Here is a 16,281-nt window from a genome sequence, read left to right as displayed (position 1 = left end):
TACAGCTGACCAGGCCCCCGCGGGCCCTCCTAAGTCCCAGAGGCCGGGTCCCTATGGGCTCCTCCTGTGGGGACTCCGGCTTCCAGGGTGAATCTCCTAAGTCCCAGCGGCCGAACTCCTACGAGCTCCTCTCGGGGGAGGATCGGCTTCCAGGGCGAAGGTTTTCTCAACACCGTGCCAGCGCCACCATCACCTCCTTCCTCGCCAGAGCCCTTGGTCGCATAGGGCTTCCAGAGTCCCGCCTTCGACCTGCCACCAGTCTGTCCTTGCCGCCTCCCAGTCGGGGTCACTGCTTCTATCACCTACTAGAGATGTGAATCGTTTTCCATATCGTCTTAACGATAGAAATCGTGTGGCAGGAGAAGAAAATCGTGTTTGGCACGATTATTTCGTTGAAAAATCGTTAAAAATCGTTTTTTCCGATTAGTGCGCACTAACTCGAGTTAGTTCGCACTAACTCCCCGTTAGTGCGCACTAACTCGATTTAGTGCGCACTAACTCAAAATGATACAAATAGACACTTTCCAGGTCACTGAAGGTCAGTTAGGAATGAATATGTGTTCCTATTGGCTGGCAGCCCTCTTATCTATTGATGTTACCAAGGTTACCACTGAGGTGATGGTTGGGGGGATGGGAAATGGAACTGGAAACTCATGAACACCAACAGAAAATGAAACAAAGTGTTCACACTTCCCAGGTCAGTAAAGGTCACTTAGGAATGAATATGTATTCCTATTGGCTGGCTGTGCTCTTATCTATTGATGTTACCAAGCTTACCACTGAGGTAATGGTTGGGGGGATGTGAAATGGAAACAGTTGGAAGCTTGACAAAAAAAGTAATGTGATGATCAGCACTCACGTGACTAGAACTTCTTTGTTTATTATTTTTGTTAGCAGACACGTGCATGTTGAATTTGCCAATCACTGTGCATTTTAGAAAGGTGGTCCTGGCTGGAACTGTACACAGTTCAAATATATGTAATTGATTGTTGGTAAGTGTATTTTTTAAGTAGCCACACTGGCACAAGTATGTTTACTTTTCCTCCTACTTAACTCACTAGCTCAGCTTTGTAAGAAGGGCTTCTCTGCTTGAGTGAGGGTCAGGCAGCTCCCCCCTGTCTGTGAAGCCAGCCTCTCACTAGTAATGCAGGGAGGGAGCTGTCTCAGACTTCACCATCCTCCCCCCCCCCTCACCCACACACCATTCACTAGCTGGGACAAGGGGGAAGTCAGGAGTGAGGGTCAGGCAGCTCCCCCCTGTCTGTGAAGCCAGCCTCTCACTAGTAATGCAGGGAGGGAGCTGTCTCAGACTTCACCATCCTCCTCCCCCCCCCCTCACCCACACACCATTCACTAGCTGGGACATGGGGGAAGTCAGGAGTGAGGGTCAGGCAGCTCCCCCCTGTCTGTGAAGCCAGCCTCTCACTAGCAATGCAGGGAGGGAGCTGTCTCAGACTTCACCATCCTCCCCCCCCCCTCACCCACACACCATTCACTAGCTGGGACATGGGGGAAGTCAGGAGTGAGGGTCAGGCAGCTCCCTCCTGTCTGTGAAGCCAGCCTCTCACTAGTAATGCAGGGAGGGAGCTGTCTCAGACTTCACCATCCTCCCCCCCCCACCCACACACCATTCACTAGCTGGGACATGGGGGAAGTCAGGAGTGAGGGTCAGGCAGCTCCCCCCTGTCTGTGAAGCCAGCCTCTCACTAGTAATGCAGGGAGGGAGCTGTCTCAGACTTCACCATCCTCCCCCCCCCCCCTCACCCACACACCATTCACTAGCTGGGACATGGGGGAAGTCAGGAGTGAGGGTCAGGCAGCTCCCCCCTGTCTGTGAAGCCAGCCTCTCACTAGTAATGCAGGAAGGGAGCTGTCTCAGACTTCACCATCCTCCCCCCCCCCCCTCACCCACACACCATTCACTAGCTGGGACATGGGGGAAGTCAGGAGTGAGGGTCAGGCAGCTCCCCCCTGTCTGTGAAGCCAGCCTCTCACTAGTAATGCAGGGAGGGAGCTGTCTCAGACTTCACCATCCTCCCCCCCCCCCTCACCCACACACCATTCACTAGCTGGGACATGGGGGAAGTCAGGAGTGAGGGTCAGGCAGCTCCCCCCTGTCTGTGAAGCCAGCCTCTCACTAGTAATGCAGGGAGGGAGCTGTCTCAGACTTCGCCATCCTCCTCCCCCCCCCCCTCACCCACACACCATTCACTAGCTGGGACATGGGGGAAGTCAGGAGTGAGGGTCAGGCAGCTCCCCCCTGTCTGTGAAGCCAGCCTCTCACTAGTAATGCAGGGAGGGAGCTGTCTCAGACTTCACCATCCTCCCCCCCCCCTCACCCACACACCATTCACTAGCTGGGACATGGGGGAAGTCAGGAGTGAGGGTCAGGCAGCTCCCCCCTGTCTGTGAAGCCAGCCTCTCACTAGTAATGCAGGGAGGGAGCTGTCTCAGACTTCACCATCCTCCCCCCCCCCTCACCCACACACCATTCACTAGCTGGGACATGGGGGAAGTCAGGAGTGAGGGTCAGGCAGCTCCCCCCTGTCTGTGAAACCAGCCTCTCACTAGTAATGCAGGGAGGGAGCTGTATCAGACTGGTATCAGGGTTAGGGCACTGTTTGCAGGAAGATCACAACACTCCTGGTATTAATAGGGATAGGGCACTGTAAGAGATGACTGTAGTAGATTGAATAAAGATCTGATGTTTCTGCTCTCCTCACACCAAACAAAAACAACACACAAGCAGAGAAGCCCTTCTTACAAAGCTGAGCTAGTGAGTTAAGTAGGAGGAAAAGTAAACATACTTGTGCCAGTGTGGCTACTTAAAAAATACACTTACCAACAATCAATTACATATATTTGAACTGTGTACAGTTCCAGCCAGGACCACCTTTCTAAAATGCACAGTGATTGGCAAATTCAACATGCACTAGCATTTCAGGTGCCTGCTAACAAAAATAATAAACAAACAAGTTCTAGTCACGTGAGTGCTGATCATTACATTACTTTTTTTGTCAAGCTTCCAACTGTTTCCATTTCACATCCCCCCAACCATTACCTCAGTGTTAGCCTTGTTAACATCAATAGATAAGAGCACAGCCAGCCAATAGGAATACATACATACATATTCATTCCTAAGTGACCTTTACTGACCTGGGAAGTGTGAACACTTTGTTTCATTTTCTGTTGGTGTTCGTTAGTTTCCAGTTCCATTTCCCATCCCCCCAACCATCACCTCAGTGGTAACCTTGGTAACATCAATAGATAAGAGGGCAGCCAGCCAATAGGAACACATATTCATTCCTAACTGACCTTCAGTGACCTGGAAAGTGTTTATTTGTATCATTTTCAGTTAGTGCGCACTAAATCGAGTTAGTGCGCACTAACGGGGAGTTAGTGCGCACTAACGGGGAGTTAGTGCGCACTAACTCCCGTTAGTGCGCACTAACACGATTTAACGATTTTTAACGATAAATCGTTAGAATTTCTATTGTATCGTGTTCTATAACGATTTAAGACGATATTAACATTATCGGACGATAATTTTAATCGTTGAAAAACGATTCACATCCCTATCACCTACAGCAGCTCTTCCTACGGCTCCGATCGGCCCAAGGGTCCACGAATCCTACACTGCAGGGTACTTGGTCATTTGGGATGTAACTCTAAAAAATATCGTCTGGCACTTTGAGATTGTCTTGTGTTGCTCAATTAAATTCTGTGTGGACTGTAACCTTTTTAGGAGTAGATTTTTTGTCTTTAACCTGAAAGAGTTACTCCTCTTTTGAAACTTCACTGTTGAAGAGTCGAACATTTTAATCATCCAAGGATGCCTATTTCAGTTCATTCAAGGATTCACATAACCACTTTTGTAAACTTGCTTGACCCTTATGAATTTGGAAATTTTGATGCTCTTCAATTCTTTCCAAATTTTTTCCATCATCATGTTAAACAATAAACATTGATAATTGAATAATGTATTCATCAGATAGAATGGATGACTGTAATGAAGTCAAATGTTCCTCTATCTCTAGATGTATAGATTAAGCTGATTGGTTAGTTGTTTCCACCAATAACAACATTAAATCATAGGAGCATTTGTTAAGTATAGCAATCCATTGTTTAATGAAAAAGTCATTATCTGTGAATAGGGATGATTCTTTATAAATTCAAAGGGCACAAGATATATGTTTAGCTCAAAAATATTCATTCAACAATGCTGAATATAGCTCTGTGCAAATGAGGCATTTTTTTCAATTTACTTAATGTGGACCAATCGGCAGGCAAGTCATCAAAAGCTTTAGAAGAATCACAAAGCCAGATACTTGAAAGTACCTTAGTGGCTGCTTATTCTGTATTACTAAAATGTGCTTCCTCTACTGGTCTGGACATTTTCTGCCCACAAAAATGGTAAGCAATGGTGAAAAATAAGTGGCTATATTGAGTAAGGTGAGTGGCACAAAATTAAGATACCAATCAAAAATACTCATGTCACTACCAACTCCAAAACTTCACTTCAATTATTGAAAAAAGTGGGTTACTGAAATATTTAATTCTTAACCACAAAGAAAAAAGGTAAAGGAGAAATAAAAGACTGATTAAAATGCCAGGTCATAACTTACTCAGAAGTAGCAAGTCAACTTGTAAGACCAAGTGTGACATTTGGAAGCAACCATTAAAATGTTAGCCATGGGCACAACAAACCCAGATTAAGAACTGGTAATGGCTGCATGCCATTCTTTTTCATGGGCAGCTTGACCAGGTATTTGTTTTATATCTTTTAAATTTACATATTCTGTCCCGTGTCCTATTGTTTAAGTGGTTTTTATTTATTTATATTCAAATGCAGTAACAAGCTATGGAGGAAGCCAAGGTATACCTATGGTTCTGACTTTTATTTGTTGAAATATCTATTCACACAATGCAAACAAATTATTTAAGCTATAGCAGCCAGCTGGCCAATAAACTGTTTCTTTGTGTCAGAAATATCAGTTCCTTCTTAGTTATTGGTCAATAATAGACAGTGCATCTTGAGGAAGGCTGGTATATAAAGCAGGAATGCCAGTAATAACAAGAAGCCATGATGGTTTCACCTCAGTTAGTTCCTGCAATACTGAAATTAAGTGAGATTAATCACAAATATATGTTTACAATCTGATGAACTGAAAGTTGAAGAAAACAATTGACATGTATAGATAATATTTCCCAACCCAACTAATGTACTGGTATATGCTATAATGCACCTTATTACCGAACAAACTTTTGTTAGACCCTCTATTCACGAGTAGGCATCAATCAGTCCATCTCGTTTTTTATAAGGAGTCTCATTGCTTTAATTTTCAATCTCATCAATTTTTTGCTTTTTAGAATTAGATAATATTTCCAACATAGGACTTACCCTAGATACTTTGGGACACATAAGTAACATAATTTTTTGTCACAGCGATATCCATCTTCTAGTATTAAATACACATTCAAACATGCTTTATATGAGAACCAAGACAATGCTATCACAACGCCTCACCTGCCCTTCAGCCAGCCTAGTCGGCACCGCCCTGTCCTGGGACCAAAGCCCCGCCGACCTCTGATCGCAGCCCCAGCTGCCCTGAGCTCTGAACTCGCCGACCACGTGGGACACTCAGCTGGCCTACTCCCCGCTGCCACCAATCAGAAGCCCAAAGTCAGAAATCAGCTAAAACCCGGAACTGATGGCGAAAAAATTTAAAAAAGCAAGGTAAGAGCCCTTTAAATTTCGGCTCTCCCTTCCGGCATCGCGAGCCGGGCGTTGCGCATCGAAGGAGCGCGACAAAGGGGCCTGCCCCTTTGTGCGCCCCTTCGTGCAGCCCCGCAGGGCAGCAATAAATCCCTAAGCTCTCCTACCAAGCCATCACCAATCTAGAGCAAAAAAGAGCTAGCCTTCGACCCTTCACAAGCAAGAAATCACTCTAAAACCAAGCAACCTCTTCAATACTTTCCTCTCTTCTCCCTATAAGGACAACTCCTCAGAGACAGAAGATCCTGCCTGGAATCCCACACCCACAATACCCTGCAGGGCAAGGCCTTCACTCCCTTCACCTCCACGAGACGCGTTCTACCATCCTCCACTGCCCTCTACTCGGTCTCTACAACAAGCTTTCACATAATCAACAATGCTCAACCGCCCACGCACCTACAAATCCCTCATCCCATTCATGATTTCCCCCACCACACAGTTTTTAGGACTCACTCTATTCACTATCATCCTGTTCAACTCCCAATCGCTCACCAACAAAACATTAATACTCAACGACCTACTGCAGGACTCAACCCCAGACTTTTGCGCCATAACAGAAACATGGCTCAAATCTTCGGACGTCGCCCTCATTAACCAATTACCAACACAGACCTACAATTTTTTCTCTATCCCAAGACAAAAAAAAAAGAGGAGGGGGTATCTTCCTAGCTGCCAAAAAGTCCCTGAGATTTACACACTACCCAATCCATGCAGCTACCAAACTAGAAATAGGATTGTTCAAATCAGAACATCTCCAAATCCTCCTAGTCTATGCCCCTCCAGGCCTGCTAGAGTCCGATGCCTCCCCCATTCTCGAAATTATAGCTTCTCACCTAAACCTAGACTCTCCTGCTATAATCTTGGGAGACTTCAACTTACATGTTGACAAAGTCCCCCTCTCAACAAACTGCAAAGCTTTCCTCACCGCAATGTCAGCATTGGGTTTCAAACAGCAAATCAACACACCTACTCACAAAGCGGGTCATACGCTGGACCTTTTCTTTACAAACTCCGGCATTTCACAAACCGAACAACCAGTGTGTAAACAAGTTCCATGGTCAGATCACTTATTAATCTCTACTACCTTCTCTCTGTTACAACCGGGCTCTAATCACTACTCCAGACCATCATTCCTCTACAGGAAACCTTGCGCCTCGGAGCACCTCATCAAGCTCCTAGCCCCAGATCTCTCACACATTGACATCTCCTCACCCAACTCAGCCCTCCAATCCTGGTCCAAAATAACAGAATCTGTAGCAAATACACTATGTCCTCTGACAACTAAAAAGCTTACACAAAATGCGTCCAAAAGACAACCCTGGTTTAATGACGAACTGCGAAAACTCAAACATCTACTTCGTCAGAAAGTAAGAAAATGGCATAAAGCCCCCTCACCATCATCACTTTCTGATTACAAACGCTCCCTCCACCTATACAAGAGCATTAAACTGAAAACCAAAAGAGACTACTATGCCCTTAAGATTCACCACCTCATCTTTGACTCTAAAGCTCTTTTCACCTTCGTTTCCAGTCTCACAAAAGCTATCACTCCAGATATCCCAACCAAATTATCCCAGACTAAAGCAGACGAACTGGCTCTTCACTTCAGTAAAACAATATCCGACCTCCTCAATCAGCTGACACCAAACACTTGCACATCCGATAGCACATATCTTCTCCCAAACAAAGACATTCAGCTCAACTCCTTCAAACTCATCACCATCTCAGAGATACAATCAGTGCTGAAGAAAATGAAATCATCATCACACCCTTTTTATCAAATCCCTTCCAAAATGCTTCTTCTAATCCCTGATATTATATAAAAAACCTTAGCCGACATCATAAATTGTTCCCTGTCCCAGGGTATCTACCCAGACGACCTCAAAACAGCCTCAATCAAACCACTCCTAAAAAAACCGCACCTAAATGCCAGCGATACTAACAATTTCCACCCTATTTCCAACCTCCCATTTATAGCTAAAGTTATGGAAAAATTAGTGAACACTCAATTATCTAATTACCTAGAAGATCAGAATATTCTGTCCCCAAACCAATATGGTTTTCGCAAAGCTGCAAGCTCCGAAACTCTACTTCTCTCCCTCACGGACTTCCTCCTCGCTGGCATCAATAAAGGTCAAGCGTTCTTATTAATCCTCCTTGAACTTTCGGCTGCCTTCGATACAGTCAACCACCACCTCCTGCTAAAACAGCTGGCAAACATAGGAGTGACAGGCTCAGCACTGTCTTGGTTTAAAACTTTCCTGGAGAACAGAGGATACAAGGTAAAAATTCATAATAAAGAATCCGATTAATTTCCATCCTCCCTAGGGGTTCCGCAGGGTTCCTCTCTTTCACCCACGCTTTTTAATGTCTACCTGCTCTCACTCTGCCAGCTGCTCACGAAACTAAACCTGAAACACTTCCACTTTGCAGACGATGTTCAGATCGTGATCCCTGTAAAAGAATCCATTACAAAAACATTAGAATACTGGATTAGTTGCCGAATAGAAATCAAACACCTCCTCACCAGCCTAAACCTAATACTCAATGCTTCGAAAATGGAATACCTGCTTATATCCCAGGAAAACAACAATACATCCCCAAAGCCACCAGCCCTCCTTCAAACCTCTCACGTAAGAGACCTAGGAGCCATCTTAGACAACCGTCTCAACCTTAAATCATTCATCAACCAAACTACAAAAGATTGCTTTCATAAATTACATATCCTTAAAAGAATAAAGCCGCTCTTCCACACTCAGGACTTCAGAACAATTCTGCAAGCAATAATCTTCTCCAAGCTAGATTATTGTAACTCACTACTACTGGGCCTCCCAGCTTCGCATACCAAACCTCTACAAATGGTGCAGAATACAGCAGCCAGAATCCTTACAAACTCCAGAAGAATCAACCACATCTCCCCAATCCTCAAAGACCTTCACTGGTTACCGATCCACTACAGAATCATGTACAAATCCATCACCACCATCTACAAGGTCATACATCAACATACACAGCTCAACTTACAAATTCCCTTCAAAAAACACACGTCCACCAGACCCATCAGGGAATCTTACAAAGAATCGTTTCAGGTACCACACGCCAAAACTTACCAATACAAATCTCTCAGTGTCAGAGCGTTCTCAACAGCAGGCCCACCTTTATGGAACTCCATCCCAGCTGACCTGAGACAGGAACCCTGCCTACTAACGTTCAGGAAAAGGCTGAAAACTTGGCTTTTTAAAAAAGCCTTTCCAGGACTCGATTGAGATCCTCCCCCAACATCACAAACACTTTATCAAAAAAATGGATTTAAATAAGAAACCACTAACTTCCCCGTTATCTCCATTACAGTGTTATTAATGTCATTTGCTATACAATTGTATTATATTGGATTCGACTTTGCTACCCTGTAAATATCATATTGGAATCGATTTTGCTACCCTGTAAATATTTTGCTGTTCAGTTATCTCCCCCCCTTTTTCTTTTCCAGATCCCAGTTATTTACCTCCTTGTTTTATTGTAACTGTCTCACTCTCCTAACCTTGCTCTTGTTACTGCGGTTTGAGTTCTCTCTACCTTACACACATTGTTAAATGTAAACCGGTTTGATGTGATTCCTGTCATGAAAGCCGGTATAGCAAAATAATAAATAAATAAATAAATATCCTTGTAAGATGATATATATAAAGAGAGAACATACTAAACCACAGTTGCATTCAGACTCAGAAGTTGCATGCTCCCCTCATTGATCACTGTCTATGATGCAGGCATACACTGGATGATATTAAACTTTTCATCATCTGAACTTTTATTTATTTATTTTTATTTATTTAGCATTTTTCTATACCGGCATTCAAGATTAGAATCACATCAAGCTGGTTTACATTAAACAAGGGGGTGTAAATTAAAATAAATAACTGAACAGAACTGTAACAAGTGAAATGAAAAACTCTGAAGTTACATGTCATTTTGAAGCAGGGAAGTGATATAAACGAGTTTTTCTTCAGTGCAAATATTGGTTTATCTAAGACTTTATGGACTAAATTGAGAAGCTGAATGGCAGGCATTCATGTAGCAGTGTTTGCTTAATATTATTTTTTAATTGCCATTCTTTTAGGATTGGGTTATATGGGTCATGTGAGTTGCCTTTGATGTGATTTATATGCACCCTCACAGATTTTTCTCTCTTTTGGTCTTTTTGAATGAATTGAGGAACTCATTTTTCAAAGGTAACAAAGAATTGTTTGAAGGATCAACAGGCAATCATCTGTTCTTGTTTATGTTAATATATTGTTTTTATTTTAAATCTAGACAAACATGTTTTTGATTTGCTTGACATTTATCTTTTTCAGGTGGCAGCCATGACAAAAAGTTTTCATGTGGTTTAATTTGACACCATATTGAACCTTCTTGTACAGAAAGAAGCAATCTGAAGAAAGTTGTCTAAGAAACTTTATTTCATTCAATGCTACTGTTCTCATATGAGTTAAAGAGAACTGTTTTACATGTTTTATACTTTATGTCACCCTAAAGAAGCCACAGATGTGAAACAAAGGCTCCTAGAAGGGGTATTATTACCATGTTTAAAGGTGGTTTTTTTTGTACTTAAGCAGTGCTATGTTTGTTAGTGCAATGTTTGTGCTGCTTTCTTAAATAATTGGTTTTCAGTTTTGGAAGATTATGTTATTATAAGAATTCTTTTTTCATTTTAAGCTCATGGGACTGGTTTCACAGCACTATTTGGATAGTTCTCATTAAGCAGAAAATTATTTTTGAGTGTTTCTTACAGTGTGTAACAATTATATATGTTTTTAATTACCTGCTGCCAATTTATATTTTGACTGTGGTGTGCATAGAAACTCCAAAATAGTATAAGCAGGGAGTAATATAGGAAGAACATAAGATCAATCATAGATCAATTTCCCCAAGAAAAATGTGTGCCATCTACATGGCAATCATACGAGGCACTCCTGGTATAGAATACTTTAATTTGCCTACTTATATTCATTAGCCAATATAGACTTTTTCTTCTCTTTTTTTTAACTTTCAACTTTTTATATGCAAATAAAACATATCTTATCTTATTCAAGAATGAAACCAAAACTCCCCAACATGGCCCGTGTTTTTGTACACTGCATCAGAGGGACTTTCCAGTGATAGCCATTGCTTTGTTCATTTAGATATCAGATTGTTGCCTGTATGGACAGAGCATCTTCTTTGGCACCAAATTTCACAGACCGGATCTGACTGATGATTATAAGTAAGGCAAATGAAGGCGTTCTATACCGGGAGTGCCTAGTATAATGGCCACATAGATGGTAAAAATTGTTCTTGGGGAAGTTAGAAACTCATCATTTTTTTACTCAAAATGTTATATTCAGTTCTTAAGAACTAGTAGAAATTTATGAGTCAATATTCAGTAGCATAACTAGTCTGATGAACTTACTCAGAAATTAGAAAGTGTTTAACAGAAGAACTGAAGAAAAAATTGTCCAGAAGGTCTGATAACGTTGTTGTGTATTTTATTTTATGTGTTCTATAATTTTTTATTCTTATGTTTTGAATGTATGTTGTATCAAAAGACTTCTATTGAACGCCCAATTCCCCAAAATAATCAAACATATGTTTATAGTAGTTTTAACCGCATCATCAAGCCTGTCAGCGTGTTCTCGATCAACTCAACAGGAGAACCGCCCGGACCTCTAATCATCTGCGGCAGCGTTATATCTATATTTAGTCGTAATTTCTTGCAATTTTACGATATTTTTGTATTTTTTGTTGTTTTTAATCTTCCAGTGAATAGCACTGCTAGTATAAAAATTATTGCTATTTAAATCCAGCTCAATCTCAATAATTTTAAATAAATCGCAATAATTTTTTATACTAGCAGTGCTATTCACTGGAAGATTAAAAACAACAAAAAATACAAAAATATCATAAAATTGCAAGAAAATATGACTAAATATAGATATAACGCTGCCGCAGATGATTAGAGGTCCGGGCGGTTCTCCAGTTGAGTTGATCGAGAACACGCTGATAGGCTTGATGATGCGGTTAAAACTACTATAAACATATGTTTGATTATTTTGGGGAATTGGGCGTTCAATAGAAGTCTTTTGAGATGACATTTCCTTTTTGAAGTTAGTTTGTTGTTGTGGAAATTGTCCTTGTTCTTTTTTGATACGTTGAATTTATGTTGTACATCGCTTAGGAAGATATTTTCTGTTAGGTGATAAATAAATGACTTTTAAATAAATAATAAATAACTCAAAAGTTCTCAGGATAAATGCTAACTTTTTAATATTGTCCCCACATATCTAGCTATAATTTCACCAGGTGACTCATTATCCAGATAAAGTTTTTTGGGTTTTTTTTTAATTTCTTGGAGGTATTCTAGGCAGAGTTAATTGCCTAATTATGATATTCAGAATTAACTGGTTAACTTACCTGGCTAACTCTAGTCATACTGTAGAGTAGTCCTAAAGATAGCTGGATAAACTTCTCTGGCTTAGGGAGGTACTCCATGAAGTTAGCAAGTACAACATTTAAAACAAATTGGAGAAAATTATTTTTCCGTCAACACATAATTAAGCTCTAGAATTTGTTGCCAGTGGAGGTGGTTAAGGCAGTTAGCTTGGCTGGGTTTAAAAAAAGGCTTGGACAAGTTCCTGGAGAAGTCCATACATTTCTATTAGTCAAATTGACTTAGGGAATAGCCACTGCTTATTACCAGCATTAGTGACATGGGTTCTATTTAATGTTTGAGTATTTAACGGGTACTTGTATCCTGGATTAGCCACTGTTGGAAACAGGATACTGGGTTTGATGGACCCTAGGTCTGATCCAATATGGCAACTTATGTTCTTATGTAATCTTTAAGATAGCTGGCTATATTCAGTAGTATGGCTACACCACTGACTATCACTCCAAAATTAGCCAGACTAATGTATCCAACTAAGGGCTAGATTCATCATTCCGTGCGGAATGATAATCTGCCACGATAAAGGGGGTGTGGGGGGGGGGGGGGGGGCAAAAACAGGGGCTAATGTGCAGCCGGCTGCATCACAGTGGTAGGGTTTCTCCAGGGGTGATGCGGCCATGCTGCATATTATCACCCCCATAATGCTAAACTAAAAGGTGGTGCTATTTCCTAGGGGTGTGCATTCGGATTGACCGCATTAGTAAAACGCAACTCATATTTTTTTTTTACTTAAAAAATTGATTCGACATAAACGATCGGATTTCCCACATATCGAACATAAATATGTTCGATATGTGGGAAATCGCGATTGTTGAGCCAAAATAAAAATATAAACCCCCTCACCCTCCTTAATCCCCCCCCCCTGACTTACCACAACTCCCTGGTGATGGAGCGAGGAGTGAGGACGCCATTTCTGCAATCCTTGGCGAGAAGCATTTGGCCAGCTTGGGGGGGTCAGGAGGCCCCCCCAAGCTGGCCAAAAGTTCTTTTTGGGCCGAACGAGCCGTCAGGCGCGAACGAGCCGGGAATCACGTGACGCCGCGTCACTCGACGTGCCACCGACGTCACATGCTTCTCGCCAAGGATTGCAGAAATGACGTCCTCACTCCTCGCTCGATCACCAGGGAGTTGTGGTAAGTCTGGGGGGGGGATTAAGGAGGGTGAGGGTTTTTTTTTTTTTTTTTTGCACATATGTACATATACCCAACTCATTGGATTTTTTTTATGTCCATATTGGCCGCAAGTGGGACCCCCTTTCGGACATAAAAAATATGAACATAAAATTTTGCTCTGCACATCCCTACTATTTCCCGTGCTACTGCCGGTGATAATGTCTAAAATGTGCCACCACCCCATTTATATAAACCCCTCCCTAACTCCTCCTAACCTCCACCCCTTCCCCTAATTTTAATATTATCGCCGCAATAATGGGCTACCGCAGCTTGAAAAATAACCCCTAATTTTGCTATCCAGCCAGGACTGAATATTACCCATTAATTGTTTATTATAGTTTAGATAGAGGTCACCTTAATTATTATTTATTTTATATTTTCTTTTGTGTTTAAGTTTTTTTAAAGTATCTTTATTTAACCCTTTTGTTACTTACAGAGAGGAAGTCAAATAATACAAATCAATTTAGAAGGAAATCATAGAATAAAATGAGATGATAGGATGCACCTAGATGCTTTACACCTAAAAACATATGGTGGTATGCAGCAAGTTCTATAAATGATTGTTCAATGAAAAAAAGAGATATGCAGAACACATTACTAAGAAAAATCCTGAAGTAGGGATGAGACAGAAGGGACATGCATGTTAACACTGAGACAGATAATAAGTCCTCTATGCTGCAAAATTCAAATGCGTGCAAAAAATGTACTCCTAATAAAATTATCATGAAACTCATCTGAAGCATATCTAAACCAGTTTAAACAATTTTATGTGCCATAAGAAAAAGTGTTACTGGAAAAATATTTTAAAGTCTTAAGCAATTTATGCACCACAAATTTTACATCACTGAGACATAAATACTTTAAAATATAGATTAAAATTATTTTTCAACAACGGTTATTAAGTATAAGCATAGAATGAAAGAACAGTGATATCTAGTGGATTATATTTTGGGTTCTGTGGCTCTATCTAAAGTCTTTGTAGTTAATTTTCAAAGGTAAATGTAACTGTAACATACTATTTTAGCAATTTCCAAAAGCCCTATGATAGTCTCTTTCTCTATCTGTCCATGCCCTATGGGAGGCTGTTTTCTCTCTGTCCATGCTGTATGGGAGGAATTTTTATCTCTGTTCATACTCTCTAGGAGGCTTGTATTTTTGCTGTTCTTATGATAGTCTGTAGTCAGTTTTCCTGTCTGTCTTATCTGTTTTCTCATGTAACATTGCTCTTTTTTAAATCGCCAATAACAGGTGTACAATACTTTTGTTCCCTGTCTCTGTTTTAGCAGCAAGCAAGTGAAATGGAGAACAATGATCACAATGCTGATGGCCAAGTGGACAGACAGCTCAGTGAAGGAAAATGAAAGTTGCCTCAGGACGACAGGCAGGCAACTGCCCAGGAAGAGCTGGCAGGCCCCAGTGGTCTCCAGCTTCCATAAAAGTGATTACGTGATGTGCGCTTCTCTGATGCAGAGAAGGAGCAGCTGTGCCAGAGTGTCTGTGAGAACTACAGGGTGCTCTTTAAATCCAAGTCTTTCACATTGACCAAGAAGCAAATCTGGGCATGGATTGCACGAGAGGTCAGTCTCCAGGGGTTCAAGATACGTGATGTCAAGCAGATTCAGCACCGCTGGCATGACATCCACAGGGAGGTTAAATGGAAGGTGAGCAAAATTCTGGCTTCATGGAAAAGGACAGGTGGTGAACCTGCTTGCACTCTGATATAGACTCCCCTGGAGGAGCTGATCCTGTCAACTCTGTGCCCAAAGGCACAGAGTTGACAGGGGTGTCCACATACGACAGGTGTCCACATACGACAGGTGCAACTCAGGATGACTGGAAGGTACAGTTTTTGAACTGACTACCATGTTTACATTGTTTATTTCTTTTTTTGGTGCTTGGGTGATCAACATAACTAATTATTGACCATCGTATCCTTTCCTGCAGCCGCACCATCACACAATGTGACCACTCAGAATGTGGAAGATGGTTTGGAAGGAGATTCAGACTCACTTTCCACACCAGAATTCATGTTCCTGGACATTTCAGATGAGCACCCTTCCACTGAGAGCCAATTGGTTGAGAAGAGCCAGCCAGAGGAAGAGTGGACACTAACCCTATAGGAGGATACCCCGGAAACACAGTCAGTGGAGACTACATAGGTTTCTTGCTTTGGATATATTTAAAAAAAAATTATTATGAGTTTCTACCTTTACCGCCAACTTTATTTCAAATTCTTTCTTAGCCTACCTTATCATTTACATTAAACTTGACAATGCTTATGCTTTTTCCTATTTTCTTCAGATGGATCCTTCTTCAAATTCTGTAAGGATGATTTTTTTTGGATAAAATAGCCTTTTACACTGCACCTTTTAACCATGCTGGTAATTGTTTTGCCTTCCTTCCACCTTTCTAAATGCATGGAATACATCTGGACTGCACTTTTAAGATTGTATTTTTAAAAAATGTTCTTGCCTATTGAACATTTTTAAGCTTTGCAGTTGCACCTTTCAGTTTTCTATTTTCCTCATTTTATCAGTTTCCCTTTTGATAATTTAGTGTTAGAGCTATAGATTTACATATTGTCTCCCTTTCAGTCATTATTTCAAATTAGATCATGTAATGATTACTATTGCCAAGTGGCCCCACCACCGTTAACTCTCGCACCAAATCCTGTATTCCACTAATAATTAAATCTAAAATTGCTCCCTCTCTTGTTGGTTCCTGAACCAATTGCTTCATGAAGCAGTTATTTATTCCATCCAGGAACTTTATGTCTCTAGCAAGACCTGATGTTACATTTACCCGGTCAATATTGGGGTATTTGAAATCTAAAAGTCAACAGAGGCAAACCT

This window comes from Rhinatrema bivittatum, chromosome 5, assembly GCF_901001135.1.
Source record: "Rhinatrema bivittatum chromosome 5, aRhiBiv1.1, whole genome shotgun sequence".
Lineage (NCBI taxonomy): Eukaryota > Metazoa > Chordata > Amphibia > Gymnophiona > Rhinatrematidae > Rhinatrema > Rhinatrema bivittatum.
Note: the sequence above shows the minus strand (reverse complement) of the source record.